Source organism: Lucilia sericata, unplaced genomic scaffold, assembly GCF_015586225.1.
Source record: "Lucilia sericata isolate MDLA Ls3-8-SP2 unplaced genomic scaffold, ASM1558622v1 Contig001836F_arrow, whole genome shotgun sequence".
Taxonomy (NCBI): Eukaryota; Metazoa; Arthropoda; class Insecta; order Diptera; family Calliphoridae; genus Lucilia; species Lucilia sericata.
In genome coordinates this window covers 1,987-16,003 of record NW_023995731.1, presented here as the reverse complement: position 1 = coordinate 16,003, position 14,017 = coordinate 1,987, and the positions used below count along the sequence as shown (strand labels likewise).

General features: G+C 29.8%; 2 long non-coding RNA genes across 2 annotated transcripts; one reads left to right on the top strand and one right to left on the bottom strand.

Moving 5' to 3' along the window:
- Positions 1–4,483: 4,483 nt before the first annotated feature.
- LOC119612816 lies at positions 4,484–9,651 on the top strand. Its single transcript, XR_005232173.1, has 2 exons — positions 4,484–4,645; positions 8,776–9,651. It is a non-coding gene; the product is annotated as an uncharacterized LOC119612816 (long non-coding RNA).
- LOC119612817 lies at positions 7,943–8,843 on the bottom strand. Its single transcript, XR_005232174.1, has 2 exons — positions 8,744–8,843; positions 7,943–8,308 (listed from the first exon to the last, which is right to left on the bottom strand). It is a non-coding gene; the product is annotated as an uncharacterized LOC119612817 (long non-coding RNA).
- Positions 9,652–14,017: the final 4,366 nt, after the last annotated feature.

Sequence of the window (14,017 nt, the reverse complement as noted above, 5' to 3'; positions counted from 1 at the left end):
ATTGAAATATTGGTCTAATATCCATAAAAGTATATGCTGGGATCTTATTACAGTCTAAGATTGAGTTTGTTATTGAAAATGGACAATATCGGTATACGATAAACTCATCAGGGAGCCAAGGAACTTTTACACCGAAATATTGGTCTAAAATCCATAAAACTATAGACTAGGATCTTAGCCAATATTTGCCAAAATATTTTTAGTTGATGGAGTTTATTATTGAGCTTCAATATTCCAGTATAGCGAAGAAGAACGACAAAAACAAGTTTTATAGGAACTAAAATCTTTTTGCCAAATTTTATGAGGATCAGGAAATTATTTTACAAGATTTATATGATCCAAAACCTTTCTGGGTTGGTTCAAAATTGACCCTACCCCCATATAAGTTCCCCTTCAGAAAAAGATATTAACTCCAATAATTGTAATAAAAATACCAATATAGCAAAGAAATTCCACATAAACAAGGAGTCAACATCGTTTTGTAAAATTTAAGGGGATCGGTCCATAATTTAACCTATCCCCGATATAAGGTCCACCTCGGGAAATTACTACCACTCATAACTGGCTTAAAAAATAGCTATAAAATTCGACAACAACTTTTATATGAAACAAAATTTATCTGTTGAATTTTGTAAGGGTCGGTCCACAGTTGACCCTACCTAAAATCTCAAACAGATTATGCCATCCGATTTCTACACTTCCAACTTAAAGTTCTATATAGGTTTTTGTCGTGCACAAGATCGTCCGATAGCAGTTATATATCATTTTATATATACGGCTATAGTAACATTTTTTGTAAAAAAAAAGTTTGTTGTTGTAGTACACACCCTAGAACGATGAAATCCGGAAAAAAATGTATGCCATACGATTTCTACACTTCCAACTTAAAGTTCTATATAGGTTTTTATCGTGCACAAGATCGTCCGATAGCAGTTATATAGAAATTTATATATACTTCCATAATAACATTTTTTGTAAAAAAAAAGTTTGTTGTTGTAGTACACACCCTAGAACGATGAAATCCGGAAAAAAATGTATGCCATCCGATTTCTACACTTCCAACTTAAAGTTCTATATAGGTTTTTATCGTGCACAAGATCGTCCGATAGCACTTATATATCATTTTATATATACGGCCATAATAACATTTTTTGTAAAAAAAAAGTTTGTTGTTGTAGTACACACCCTAGAACGATGAAATCCGATTTCTACACTTCCAACTTAAAGTTCTATATAGGTTTTTATTGTGCACAAGATCGTCCGATAGCAGTTATATATCATTTTATATATACGGCTATAGTAACATTTTTTGTAAAAAAAAAGTTTGTTGTTGTAGTACACACCCTAGAACGATGAAATCCGGTAAAAAATGTATGCCATACGATTTCTACACTTCCAACTTAAAGTTCTATATAGGTTTTTATCGTGCACAAGATCGTCCGATAGCAGTTATATAGAAATTTATATATACTTCCATAATAACATTTTTTGTAAAAAAAAGTTTGTTGTTGTAGTACACACCCTAGAACGATGAAATCCGGAAAAAAATGTATGCCATCCGATTTCTACACTTCCAACTTAAAGTTCTATATAGGTTTTTATCGTGCACAAGATCGTCCGATAGCAGTTATATATCATTTTATATATACGGCTATAGTAACATTTTTTGTAAAAAAAAAGTTTGTTGTTGTAGTACACACCCTAGAACGATGAAATCCGGAAAAAAATGTATGCCATACGATTTCTACACTTCCAACTTAAAGTTCTATATAGGTTTTTGTCGTGCACAAGATCGTCCGATAGCAGTTATATATCATTTTATATATACGGCTATAGTAACATTTTTTGTAAAAAAAAAGTTTGTTGTTGTAGTACACACCCTAGAACGATGAAATCCGGAAAAAATGTATGCCATCCGATTTCTACACTTCCAACTTAAAGTTCTATATAGGTTTTTATCGTGCACAATATCGTCCGATAGCACTTATATATCATTTTATATATACGGCCATAATAACATTTTTTGTAAAAAAAAAGTTTGTTGTTGTAGTACACACCCTAGAACGATGAAATCCGGAAAAAAATGTATGCCATCCGATTTCTACACTTCCAATTTAAAGTTCTATATAGGTTTTTATTGTGCACAAGATCGTCCGATAGCAGTTATATATCATTTTATATATACGGCTATAGTAACATTTTTTGTAAAAAAAAAGTTTGTTGTTGTAGTACACATCCTAGAACGATGAAATCCGGTAAAAAATGTATGCCATACGATTTCTACACTTCCAACTTAAAGTTCTATATAGGTTTTTATCGTGCACAAGATCGTCCGATAGCAGTTATATAGAAATTTATATATACTTCCATAATAACATTTTTTGTAAAAAAAAAGTTTGTTGTTGTAGTACACACCCTAGAACGATGAAATCCGGAAAAAAATGTATGCCATACGATTTCTACACTTCCAACTTAAAGTTCTATATAGGTTTTTATCGTGCACAAGATCGTCCGATAGCAGTTATATAGAAATTTATATATACTTCCATAATAACATTTTTTGTAAAAAAAAAGTTTGTTGTTGTAGTACACACCCTAGAACGATGAAATCCGGAAAAAAATGTATGCCATCCGATTTCTACACTTCCAACTTAAAGTTCTATATAGGTTTTTATCGTGCACAAGATCGTCCGATAGCAGTTATATATCATTTTATATATACGGCTATAGTAACATTTTTTGTAAAAAAAAAGTTTGTTGTTGTAGTACACACCCTAGAACGATGAAATCCGGAAAAAAATGTATGCCATCCGATTTCTACACTTCCAACTTAAAGTTCTATATAGGTTTTTATCGTGCACAAGATCGTCCGATAGCAGTTATATATCATTTTATATATACGGCTATAGTAACATTTTTTGTAAAAAAAAAGTTTGTTGTTGTAGTACACACCCTAGAACGATTAAATCCGGAAAAAAATGTATGCCATACGATTTCTACACTTCCAACTTAAAGTTCTATATAGGTTTTTATCGTGCACAAGATCGTCCGATAGCAGTTATATAGAAATTTATATATACTTCCATAATAACATTTTTTGTAAAAAAAAAGTTTGTTGTTGTAGTACACACCCTAGAACGATGAAATCTGGAAAAAAACTATGTCATCCGATTTCTACACTTCCAACTTAAAGTTCTATATAGGTTTTTATCGTGCACAAGATCGTCCGATAGCAGTTATATATCATTTTATATATACGGCTATAGTAACATTTTTTGTAAAAAAAAAGTTTGTTGTTGTAGTACACACCCTAGAACGATGAAATCCGGAAAAAAATGTATGCCATCCGATTTCTACACTTCCAACTTAAAGTTCTATATAGGTTTTTATCGTGCACAAGATCGTCCGATAGCAGTTATATATCATTTTATATATACGGCTATAGTAACATTTTTTGTAAAAAAAAAGTTTGTTGTTGTAGTACACACCCTAGAACGATGAAATCCGGAAAAAAATGTATGCCATCCGATTTCTACACTTCCAACTTAAAGTTCTATATAGGTTTTTATCGTGCACAAGATCGTCCGATAGCAGTTATATAGCAATTTATATATACTTCCATAATAACATTTTTTTGTAAAAAAAAAGTTTGTTGTTGTATTACACACCCTAGAACGATGAAATCCGGAACAAAAATGTATGCCATCCGATTTCTACACTTCCAACTTAAAGTTCTATATAGGTTTTTATCGTGCACAAGATCGTCCGATAGCAGTTATATATCATTTTATATATACGGCTATAGTAACATTTTTTGTAAAAAAAAGTTTGTTGTTGTAGTACACACCCTAGAACGATGAAATCCGGAAAAAAATGTATGCCATCCGATTTCTACACTTCCAACTTAAAGTTCTATATAGGTTTTTATCGTGCACAAGATCGTCCGATAGCAGTTATATATCATTTTATATATATGTGACCATAGTAACATTTTTTGAATGTTTTTTATTAAAAGGCATTCTGTAACGATATAATCCCAAATATATTTATATTTAATCAGATTTGTTCCTTTCCACATTTATACACATATTTTAATTGATCAAAAATATTTTTTTAATGTAAATCATGAAAATCAATTTTTTTGAATTTTTTGCACGTGCATAAACACATATTGAAAATGTAAATAATGAAAACGAGTTTTTGCGTCTTTTCCACGTGCAGAAATACATATTTGTAAACAAAAATAACTCACCACACCAAAAAAAATGTTTATTTTGATAAAACAGCTGTTACGGTTTGTTTTATTTTTCGTAGGGTTGTTTTCTTTATGTGCGTCATTTAAAATTCATCAAGATCTTTTTACAATAACATCAATTTTAATTGCGACTTTTCCAAAACACAACAAGTGGCAACACTGCTTAGAGTTTACAATGACAGCACTTTCATTCACAATAGTCATTGTTGTGCAGATAATAAAAAAAAATTTCTTGTTGTTTTTCTTTTCCAGTACTTTTGCGGTAAGCGACTTTAATGTAAAAAAAGCTTGAGCATTCCGGCAGTGTAAATTTTTCGTAATAAAAAGAACTTTCAAACAATTTATGAATAATTATTTAAAAAACTAAAGTGAGAAATTAAAACATAAAAGGTGAATAAAAATTAAAACAAAAAAGGAAATATGTAATATAATTATTTACTTCATTACGAATGTAATTGAATGTCAAGGCATCGATAAAGAAATGTATTTATATGTACAACATAGTTACATATTAAAAAATTTAGTAAAAAACTAAATATTTAATAAACTATATATTATTTATGCATTAATGCAAGGCTATTTCATACTAAAACATTTAAAAAATCATTGTATATTCAAATATAATTGCGATGGAGTGAGATTACTCATGCACACCCCATGTGTCTTCTAATTTTTTTTTTGGATTTTCGTTTTCTCCATAATTATTATATATCTGTTGTGTGTTTGTGCCATAATATGAATTACGGTATAGTAAACGACAAAAAGAAAACAACAAACAATTTGGTTCATTGTTGTTTTGAGGATAGAGACAACAAAATCGCCTGATGTTTTTCTTATTGCATGTACATTTGTATATGCATAATATACTCAAACAAACTCATATGAATACATACTTAGTATGTACATACGAACATATTAGAGGGGGCCCAAAAAAAATAAGAGTTTTGCTTGGATGGGTCTTATTTTGTTAATTAGTGTATAAACCTAACTGGAGTAAAAATTTATCCCAAACGGTAACGGTAACCCGTGCCGGAAATCGATTGAAAAGTGTAAAATTGTGTAAACAATAGGACTTTTTGATTTCTTTAAAAATTGTGCATTTTACACAAGAACATATAGATATAAGTACCCAGCAAAAAAAGACGTGCAAAAAAGTAGTAAATGCATGGGTTGAACTGATAATGAACTGGTTCATATTAGGGGAAACATGCATGATTTTAACATTAGCGTGTCATTGGCATGCATGTGTTCGTATTTGGAAAAATAGTTCGCCATTTAAATGAGTTCTTATAACCAATGAATATTCGATGATTCTCAAGCGAATTTTCATTGGTGCACTATATTTATTTAAAAATGCATTAATAATGGTATTTCGATTTAATTATCAATATTTAAATAATTTTTTTGTGTGATATTGATAAAAATAAAATAAAATAAGATAAAACATAACTAACTGATTTTTATGGGATTTAAATTCATGCAGAGGAAAAATACCCATTGTGTTTTAAAATCCGTTAAACAGTCTTGGTTTTTTCCTTCTCTTATTAATGTTAAAATGGACTTAATATTACTAGGTAGGTAGGTACCTACAAAAACAAAAATCTAATAAAAAAATTAATGTAATTTTTAATATTTATTGTATGAAATGCACGTTTTCGTTAAATCTCCTAAGAGAATACCAAATTATAGTAAAATATTACAATTCCTATAGTGGAGTTACATGAGTGAATTTGGGTGCATTTTTCATGCCTTCACTGATGACAAATATATTAGAATTTAGGCATGTATTTAAAACGCATTAAATAGAATACGTACAAAAGAAATCATGAAAATATCCCTTCTTCTTTAACAACTTCAAATTTTTTTTGCTGGGTATGTAAGTTTAATAAATAAAATAACACCCATTCAAACAAATTCGATATTTTTGGGCTCCTCCTAGTGTACATACATACATAGTAAATATAATAGCCAAACATTTATCTTACGTAGAAATTGCAACAAAAAATTTCATTTTTATATTTTCTTTGGAATAAATGTGTGAATTGTTATTTATTTTAAAATTTAGGAAATCAACGATTTATTATATTTCAATGTGAATCAAGTTAGCAGTTTGTTTTTGTTTTCAAATTATAATTTTTAATCTTTAGTCTGAGCGTTGTCTATTATTTTTTATTGCTTTTTTATTTATAAATATTAATAAATTTCTTGTTCTACTTTTTTATGGAATTGCATTATTGGACGGAAATATTTTTTATAGTCTTAACAATCAAGTTGGGGGGTTATACATACATAATTAAAACTCAAAAATTACGATCCACTGTAGTTTATATCAAATGCTAACTTTTAAAGTAATAGGTACTAACTGATCGAAAAGAATCTAAATTAGTTCTAGTTTGAACTTGTCAGTTTTAGTTCGGTTCATGTTGAGTTCTAGTTATGTTCTTGTTCTAGTTCTACTTCAGTTCTAGTTTAATTCTGGTTCAGTTCTAGTTCAGTTCTAGGTCAGTTCTATTTTAGTTCTAGTTCAGTTCTAGTTCAGTTCTAGTTCAGTTCTAGTTCAGTTCTAGTTCAGTTCTAGTTCAGTTCTAGTTCAGTTTCTAGTTCAGTTCTAGTTCAGTTCTAGTTCAGTTCTAGTTCAGTTCTAGTTCAGTTCTAGTTCAGTTCTAGTTCAGTTCTAGTTCAGTTTTAGGTTCAGTTCTAGTTCAGTTCTAGTTCAGTTCTAATTCAGTTCTAGTTCAGCTCTAGTTCATTCTAGTTCAGCTCAAGTTTCAGTTCTAGTTCAGTTCTAGTTCAGTTCTAGTTCAGTTCTAGTCAGGTTCTAGTTCAGTTCTAGTTCAGTTCTAGTCAGTTCTAGTTCAGTTCAGTTCTAGTTCAGTTCTAGTTCAGTTCTAGTTCAGTTCTAGTTCAGTTCTAGTTCAGTTCTAGTTTCAGTTCTAGTTCAGTTCTAGTTCAGTTCAATTCTAGTTCAGTTCATTCTAGTTCAGTTCTAGTTCAGTTCTAGTTCAGTTCTAGTTCAGTTCTAGTTCAGTTCTAGTTCAGTTCTAGTTCAGTTCTAGTTCAGTCTAGTTCAGTTCTAGTTCAGTTCTAGTTCAGTTCTAGTTCAGTTCTAGTTCAGTTCTAGTTCAGTTCTAGTTCAGTTCTAGTAGTTCTAGTTCTATTCAGTTCTAGTTCAGTTTCTAGTTCAGTTCTAGTTAGTTCTAGTTCAGTTCTGTTCAGTTCTAGTTCAGTTCTAGTTCAGTTCTAGTTAGTTCTAGTTCTAGTTCAGTTCTAGTTCAGTTCTAGTTCTAGTTCAGTTCTAGTTCAGTTCTAGTTCAGTTCTAGTTCAGTTCTAGTTCAGTTCTAGTTCAGCTCAAGTTCAGTTCTAGTTCAGTTCTAGTTCAGTTCTAGTTCAGTTCTAGTTTAGTTCTAGTTTAGTTTTAGTTCAGTTCTATTTCAGTTCAAGTTCAGCTCTAGTTCAAGTTCAGCTCTAGTTCAGTTCTACTCCAGTTCTAGTTCAGTTCTAGTTCAGTTCTAGTTCGGTTCCATTTCAGTTCTGTTCTATTTCAGATCTAGTTAATTTTTAGTTTTAGACCATTTCTAGTTCATTTCCCAGTTCACCATATTGAACGCTCTGGTTGATCCTTCTTGTTTTAATTTAAAATTTTTGATGAGATAATTGCTGCAATTAAATAACGCCTACAATTTACCTATTGTTATCAAAGTTTTTATTTTTATAATAAAGTATATCATGCTATTAGGAACAAAGTACATTTTAGATAAAAATGTTAAATAACTACAAATAAAGAGCTCAGGTGTTTGTTGAACTTTTAGTGGTAGCAGATAATAATATTTTATAGTTTATTTCTATAAAATGTTTAACACGAGACCCTAGCGGTATCGCTTGTTAAGGGCTAAACGTATTCTCAGTGTTGTGTTGTGGCCCTTGTCATCGTTTCTATGAGTCCTTAGTGATATGTATGCAGCCTGTTTAAAGGTGACTAGATTAAAGCCACTGACCGACTCAAAATTGTCAGTAGGTTTACAATTGAATACGGCTAATTTTACGGTATTTACCTAAAACGTATTAAATAAATTATTGAATGAAATACAAACAATTCCAAATGATTTAAAACAGATGTGCTCAATTAAACAATACATTATTTGGCTTATACATATGTATGTATGTACCATGTACATATGTGTTATAATTTAGATTGATTTAATTGAACTTTGTGCTTTTATGAATTTATTTTTTAAAATACCATAACACATTTTTTAAATTAACTGCCAGTTCCTTGAATTCAAAATAAAACCAGCGAAATTAATTTGGCAGTAAATGAATTAATTACTTGCAAAATCTTTGCATTAGTAAAAAGTCTATTTAAAGTTTTTATTAAAAATGATGTGATTCTGCAAGAAATATTGTCTAAACAAGTGTTAATGCGTTCTAAATAAAATATTCTAAATATTTATTATTATTTATAAATAAAAAAAACTTTATTATATTACTCTTTCTTTCCTCTTTCTCTCTTTAATTGCAGAATAATTGAGTAAAAGTAAATGCCTGTTATAGTTTTGTACAAAATTGACGACTGAAAACAGAAATCTGCCTTCGACAAAAGAAATCGAATAAGTTAACACACAAAAACCAACGTCATCAATAAATAATCTATTGAAACAAACAACCTTCACTAGAAAATAAAGAAAGAAAGCAGCTACTAAAGAAAGCAAATTTTGCTCTGATAGAACCATTAAAATCTAAACAGAGACTACTACGAAACGTGTAAATATTAAAAGTGAGAGGAAGAAAAACCATGCTAACGAACTCTCTTGCCCATGATAGAGTCTCTCTAGAAAACAAGTTTAGTAGCAGACTAACGATCACCTAGTAGATGTGCAAAAAAAAAAAACAAATTTCTTTGGATAAAACCTATTGGTATACAATAACTACAAACCTTTGACGTGAAACCACCGGACATTTAATTTTTAAATATATTCATTTAGTAATCACACAACCACGGAACTCGTTAAACAGCGCGGCGTTTTTCTATTGTTTTCTTTTCATTAACGACATAAATTTAAAGGCAGAGATACAAACCTAATGTGTCATCAGCAACAATTTGGTTATCAGTAAATTGTTGAAAGAAATAAAAAAGTCTAGTAAATTATTTATATAAAAAGAATAATAGAACAAACAGTGCCAAAAGACCACCATAAACAATTTAAGAAAAGAAAAAGTTTTTAAATAATAAAATAAAAAACGTGTACGCCGGGGCTTACAGATCTTACAGACTTAAACCATAAAACAAATACATAAAGTCGTTACAATAATAAAAAAAAGTTTGCATTGTTGGCAAATTAAATTCAGTGTGATTTCTAAACAAAATTATAAAAATTTAAATGCTTTAAAAAAATCTTCTTAGTTTCAATATAAATTTGTTGCCTTTGAAAAACTTAGCTTTTTTGTAAAAAATAAATAAATTTTGTTTTAAATGACTACTTCGACTATAAAGCGACGACGTTTCGCCGTCTGCCAAAACACCACCAACTGAGACAACAAGCAACGGTGTGATAGCAGCATGTCGTCCTCCGTTAGTACTGTTATATCAAAAACTGATTCCCAAGAATCGGATAATGTTAATTGGGATGCTGTGGGCAGTACTTATATAAATCCCTTTATACATCGTATTAATATAGATAATGTAGAATTAGCTAAGGTAAGTGCTGAAAATTTAATTTTGAAAGTTAATATGTATTTAAATGTATTTGATTTTAAAAAATTTCATTTGACCTTTAAGTCAAAATTTTCTAACTACATATTTCAAAAAATTAGACTTTGACCATTTTTTTATTGCTTATTTATATATGTTTAGGTACGTATAAGCAAAAGTTTTGTTATAAATTTTCTAAAATAAATTTCTATATTCTAAGTTAATCTAATTTTTAACCCAATGAATATTTTAGTGGGAAAATTAATTTTTATTTGTTTTAAACTTTTTAACAATTTATAAATTAGTTGTGATCATTTGTATTATCTCCTCTATTCGAAAAGCCTTTTATACAATTAGTTTCTACCGAACCAACATTTTTTTCCAACTTTTTTGGCAACATAAAGGACTGCTCATCTTTTGAGGCCAAAAACGAATCAATATTCTGAAGTGAGAGAGAGAGATTGTTCAGCATCTATCGAAACTATCTAATTTCTAGTTCAGTTCTAGTTCTGTTCAGTTCTAGTTCAGTTCTAGTTCAAGTTTTAGTTCAGTTCTAGTTCACATGTTCTAGTTTCAAGTTCTAGTTCAGGTTTAGTTCAGTTCTAGTCAGTCTAGTTCAGTTCTAGTTTCAGTTCTAGTTCAGTTTCTAGGTCAGTTTCTAGTTCAGGTTCTAGTTCAGTTCTAGTTCAGTTCTAGTTCAGTTCTAGTTCAGTTCTAGTTCAGTTCTAGGTTCAGTTCTAGTTCAGTTCTAGTTTCAGTTCTAGTTCAGTTCTAGTTCAGTTCTAGTTCAGTTCTAGTTCATGCTAGTTCACTTCTAGTTCACTTCTAGTTCACTTCTAGTTCAGCTTCTAGTTCCAGGTTCTAGTTCAGTTCTAGTTCAGTTCTAGTTCAGTTCTAGTTCAGTTCTAGTTCAGTTCTAGTTCAGGTTCTAGTTCAGTTCTAGTTCAGTTCTAGTTCAGTTCTAGTTCAGTTCTAGTTCAGTTCTAGTTCAGTTCTAGTTCAGTTCTAGTTCAGTTCCTAGTTCAGTTCTAGTTCAGTTCTAGTTTCAGTTCTAGTTCAGTTCTAGTTCAGTTCTAGTTCAGTTCTAGTTCAGTTCTAGTTCAGTTCTAGTTCAGTTCTAGTGCAGTTCTAGTTCAGTTCTAGTTCAGTTCTAGTTCAGTTCTAGTTCAGTTCTAGTTCAGTTCTAGTTCAGTTCTAGTTCAGTTCTAGTTCAGTTCTAGTTCAGTTCTAGTTCAGTTCTAGTTCAGTTCTAGTTCAGTTCTAGTTCAGTTCTAGTTCAGTTCTAGTTCAGTTCTAGTTCAGTTCTAGTTCAGTTCTAGTTCAGTTCTAGTTCAGTTCTAGTTCAGTTCTAGTTCAGTTCTAGTTCAGTTCTAGTTCAGTTCTAGTTCAGTTCTAGTTCAGTTCTAGTTCAGTTCTAGTTCAGTTCTAGTTAGTTCTAGTTAGTTCAGTTCTAGTTCAGTTCTAGTTCAGTTCTAGTTCAGTTCTAGTTCAGTTCTAGTTCAGTTCAGTTCTAGTTCAGTTCTAGTTCAGTTCTAGTTCAGTTCTAGTTCAGTTCTAGTTCAGTTCTAGTTCAGTTCTAGTTCAGTTCTAGTTCAGTTCTAGTTCAGTTCTAGTTCAGTTCTAGTTCAGTTCTAGTTCAGTTCTAGTTCAGTTCTAGTTCAGTTCTAGTTCAGTTCTAGTTCAGTTCTAGTTCAGTTCTAGTTCAGTTCTAGTTCAGTTCTAGTTCAGTTTCTAGTTCAGTTCTAGTTCAGTTCTAGTTCAGTTCTAGTTCAGTTCTAGTTCAGTTCTAGTTCAGTTCTAGTTCAGTTCTAGTTCAGTTCTAGTTCAGTTCTAGTTCAGTTCTAGTTCAGTTCTAGTTCAGTTCAGTTCAGTTAGTTCAGTTCTAGTTCAGTTCTAGTTCAGTTCTAGTTCAGTTCTAGTTCAGTTCTAGTTCAGTTCTAGTTCAGTTCTAGTTCAGTTCTAGTTCAGTTCTAGTTCAGTTCTAGTTCAGTTCTAGTTCAGTTCTAGATCAGTTCTAGTTCAGTTCTAGTTCAGTTCTTGTTCAGTTGTAGTTCAGTTCTAGTTCAGTTCTAGTTCAGTTCTAGTTCAGTTCTAGTTCAGTTCTAGTTCAGTTCTAGTTCAGTTCTAGTTCATTTCTAGTTCATTTCTAGTTCAGTTCTAGTTCAGTTCTAGTTCAGTTCTAGTTCAGTTCTAGTTCAGTTCTAGTTCAGTTCTAGTTCAGTTCTAGTTCAGTTCTAGTTCAGTTCTAGTTCAGTTCTAGTTCAGTTCTAGTTCAGTTCTAGTTCAGTTCTAGTTCAGTTCTAGTTCAGTTCTAGTTCAGTTCTAGTTGAGTTCTAGTTCAGTTCTATTTGAGTTCTAGTTCAGTTCTTCTGAACCACACAAACCATCTATTGTAAATTCCTCATTTTTGAACACACAATAACAGGTCATTTTTACTTTAAAATTGTATGTCTTTATTTATAATCAGTCGCCAAACATGTCGCTGGGTTATAGTTCTGTTTGCAAATACTATATATTTTCTACTATTTCTTTCACTTTTTTTTTGACTTTCTATAGCCGTTTGTTTATTTTTCTTATCGTTTTCTTTCTTTAATTTATTTGTTTAATTTTTTCATGTTTAAACCGAGCTGTCTTAAAAAGAATGCTAATTTATTTAAACAAATAAAAAAAACATGCACTTGACATTCATTTGTTTAAGTTGAATGATTTTATACGGTTAAATTTATATTTTAATTTATTTTTTTGATTAGTCAAATTAATTGTTTGATTAATTGCAGACTCATTAGTTATTTTCTATTGAATTTTAAACAAAATACTATTGCTATTAAATTTTAGCAAAAATTAAAAAAAGCTAAGAAAATCAAAATAAGTGCCTGAGTTGAAGCACAGATCGTTGGGTAGGAAAAAAGAAACACAAACAAAGTTCTGATTACATTTGATTCATTAAAAGCAGAAGAAATCAAAAAATAAAACAAACAATTACTTTTTCTCTAAAGGCCTTACTAATGAAATTTATAGAAATTTATTAGTACTATTTAAATAAAATTAAACATTTTTCCATTTAACCATTTTAATAAATCACCTCCCACTAATAAAACAATTCAAAGCAAAACATTTTGATCATACAACAATAAACCTTAAATGCAAGTGAATCATTACAATGAAAATATCATTAACAAACATTTGTTTATTTCTATGTTTTAAACAAATCAATATGCATGACTCTCTGTCTGTCTGTCTGTCTTTCTTCACCTTACTCAGTTAATATTTATAAACATTTTCTTTTTGTTTTTATTATTATTTTTTTTTCTCCCCGCATTATGTACTAATTTATTATACATGTATCTTTATTTGTTTATTTTTTTAAACCTTAGTAAAAACAACCTTAAAACATTAAAAAATCAATTTTTTCTCATTATTATTTATATATACATATATTTTTTTAATAAAAAAGAGCACAAAAATTCAATGTCAATGTTAAAACTAAAATAAAAAAAATAATTTAACATTTACAAGGTTATTATATGGATTCTTTAACTGTAGAGTAGAGTAGTGGGTCTTTAGTTTTTTTTCTTAAGAAAGAAAAATAATAAAAACAAAACAAGTATTTCTACCGACAGTGCTGGAGTCTTGACAATGATGTTGACATACATTTTTTAAGTTGAAAATTTATCGTTGTTTTGTATTTTTTGGTATTGTAATGGAAAATAAATCAATTTACTTGATTATATAAATAATTAAAATTATTTTAATAGAGTGTAAAACTTATTGCTAGTTAAAGGAGTAACTATGACTTTGCAGGCCTTTATTTTAGGTAATACCAAATAACACATATTTTTAATTTAAAAATAATTAAATTTATTTTAATGGAGTGTAAACAATTAACAAATATTTTTCAATTTGTTCTTATAATATATGCACATTCTGGGCTTTTTTTGACTCAAAGGTCGTTCAAAGTTCTAGCTCATTTCTAGTTCAGTTCTAGTTCAGTTCTAGTTCAGTTCTAGTTCAGTTCTAGTTCAGTTCTAGTTCAGTTCTAGTTCAGTTCTAGTTCAGTTCTAGTTCAGTTCTA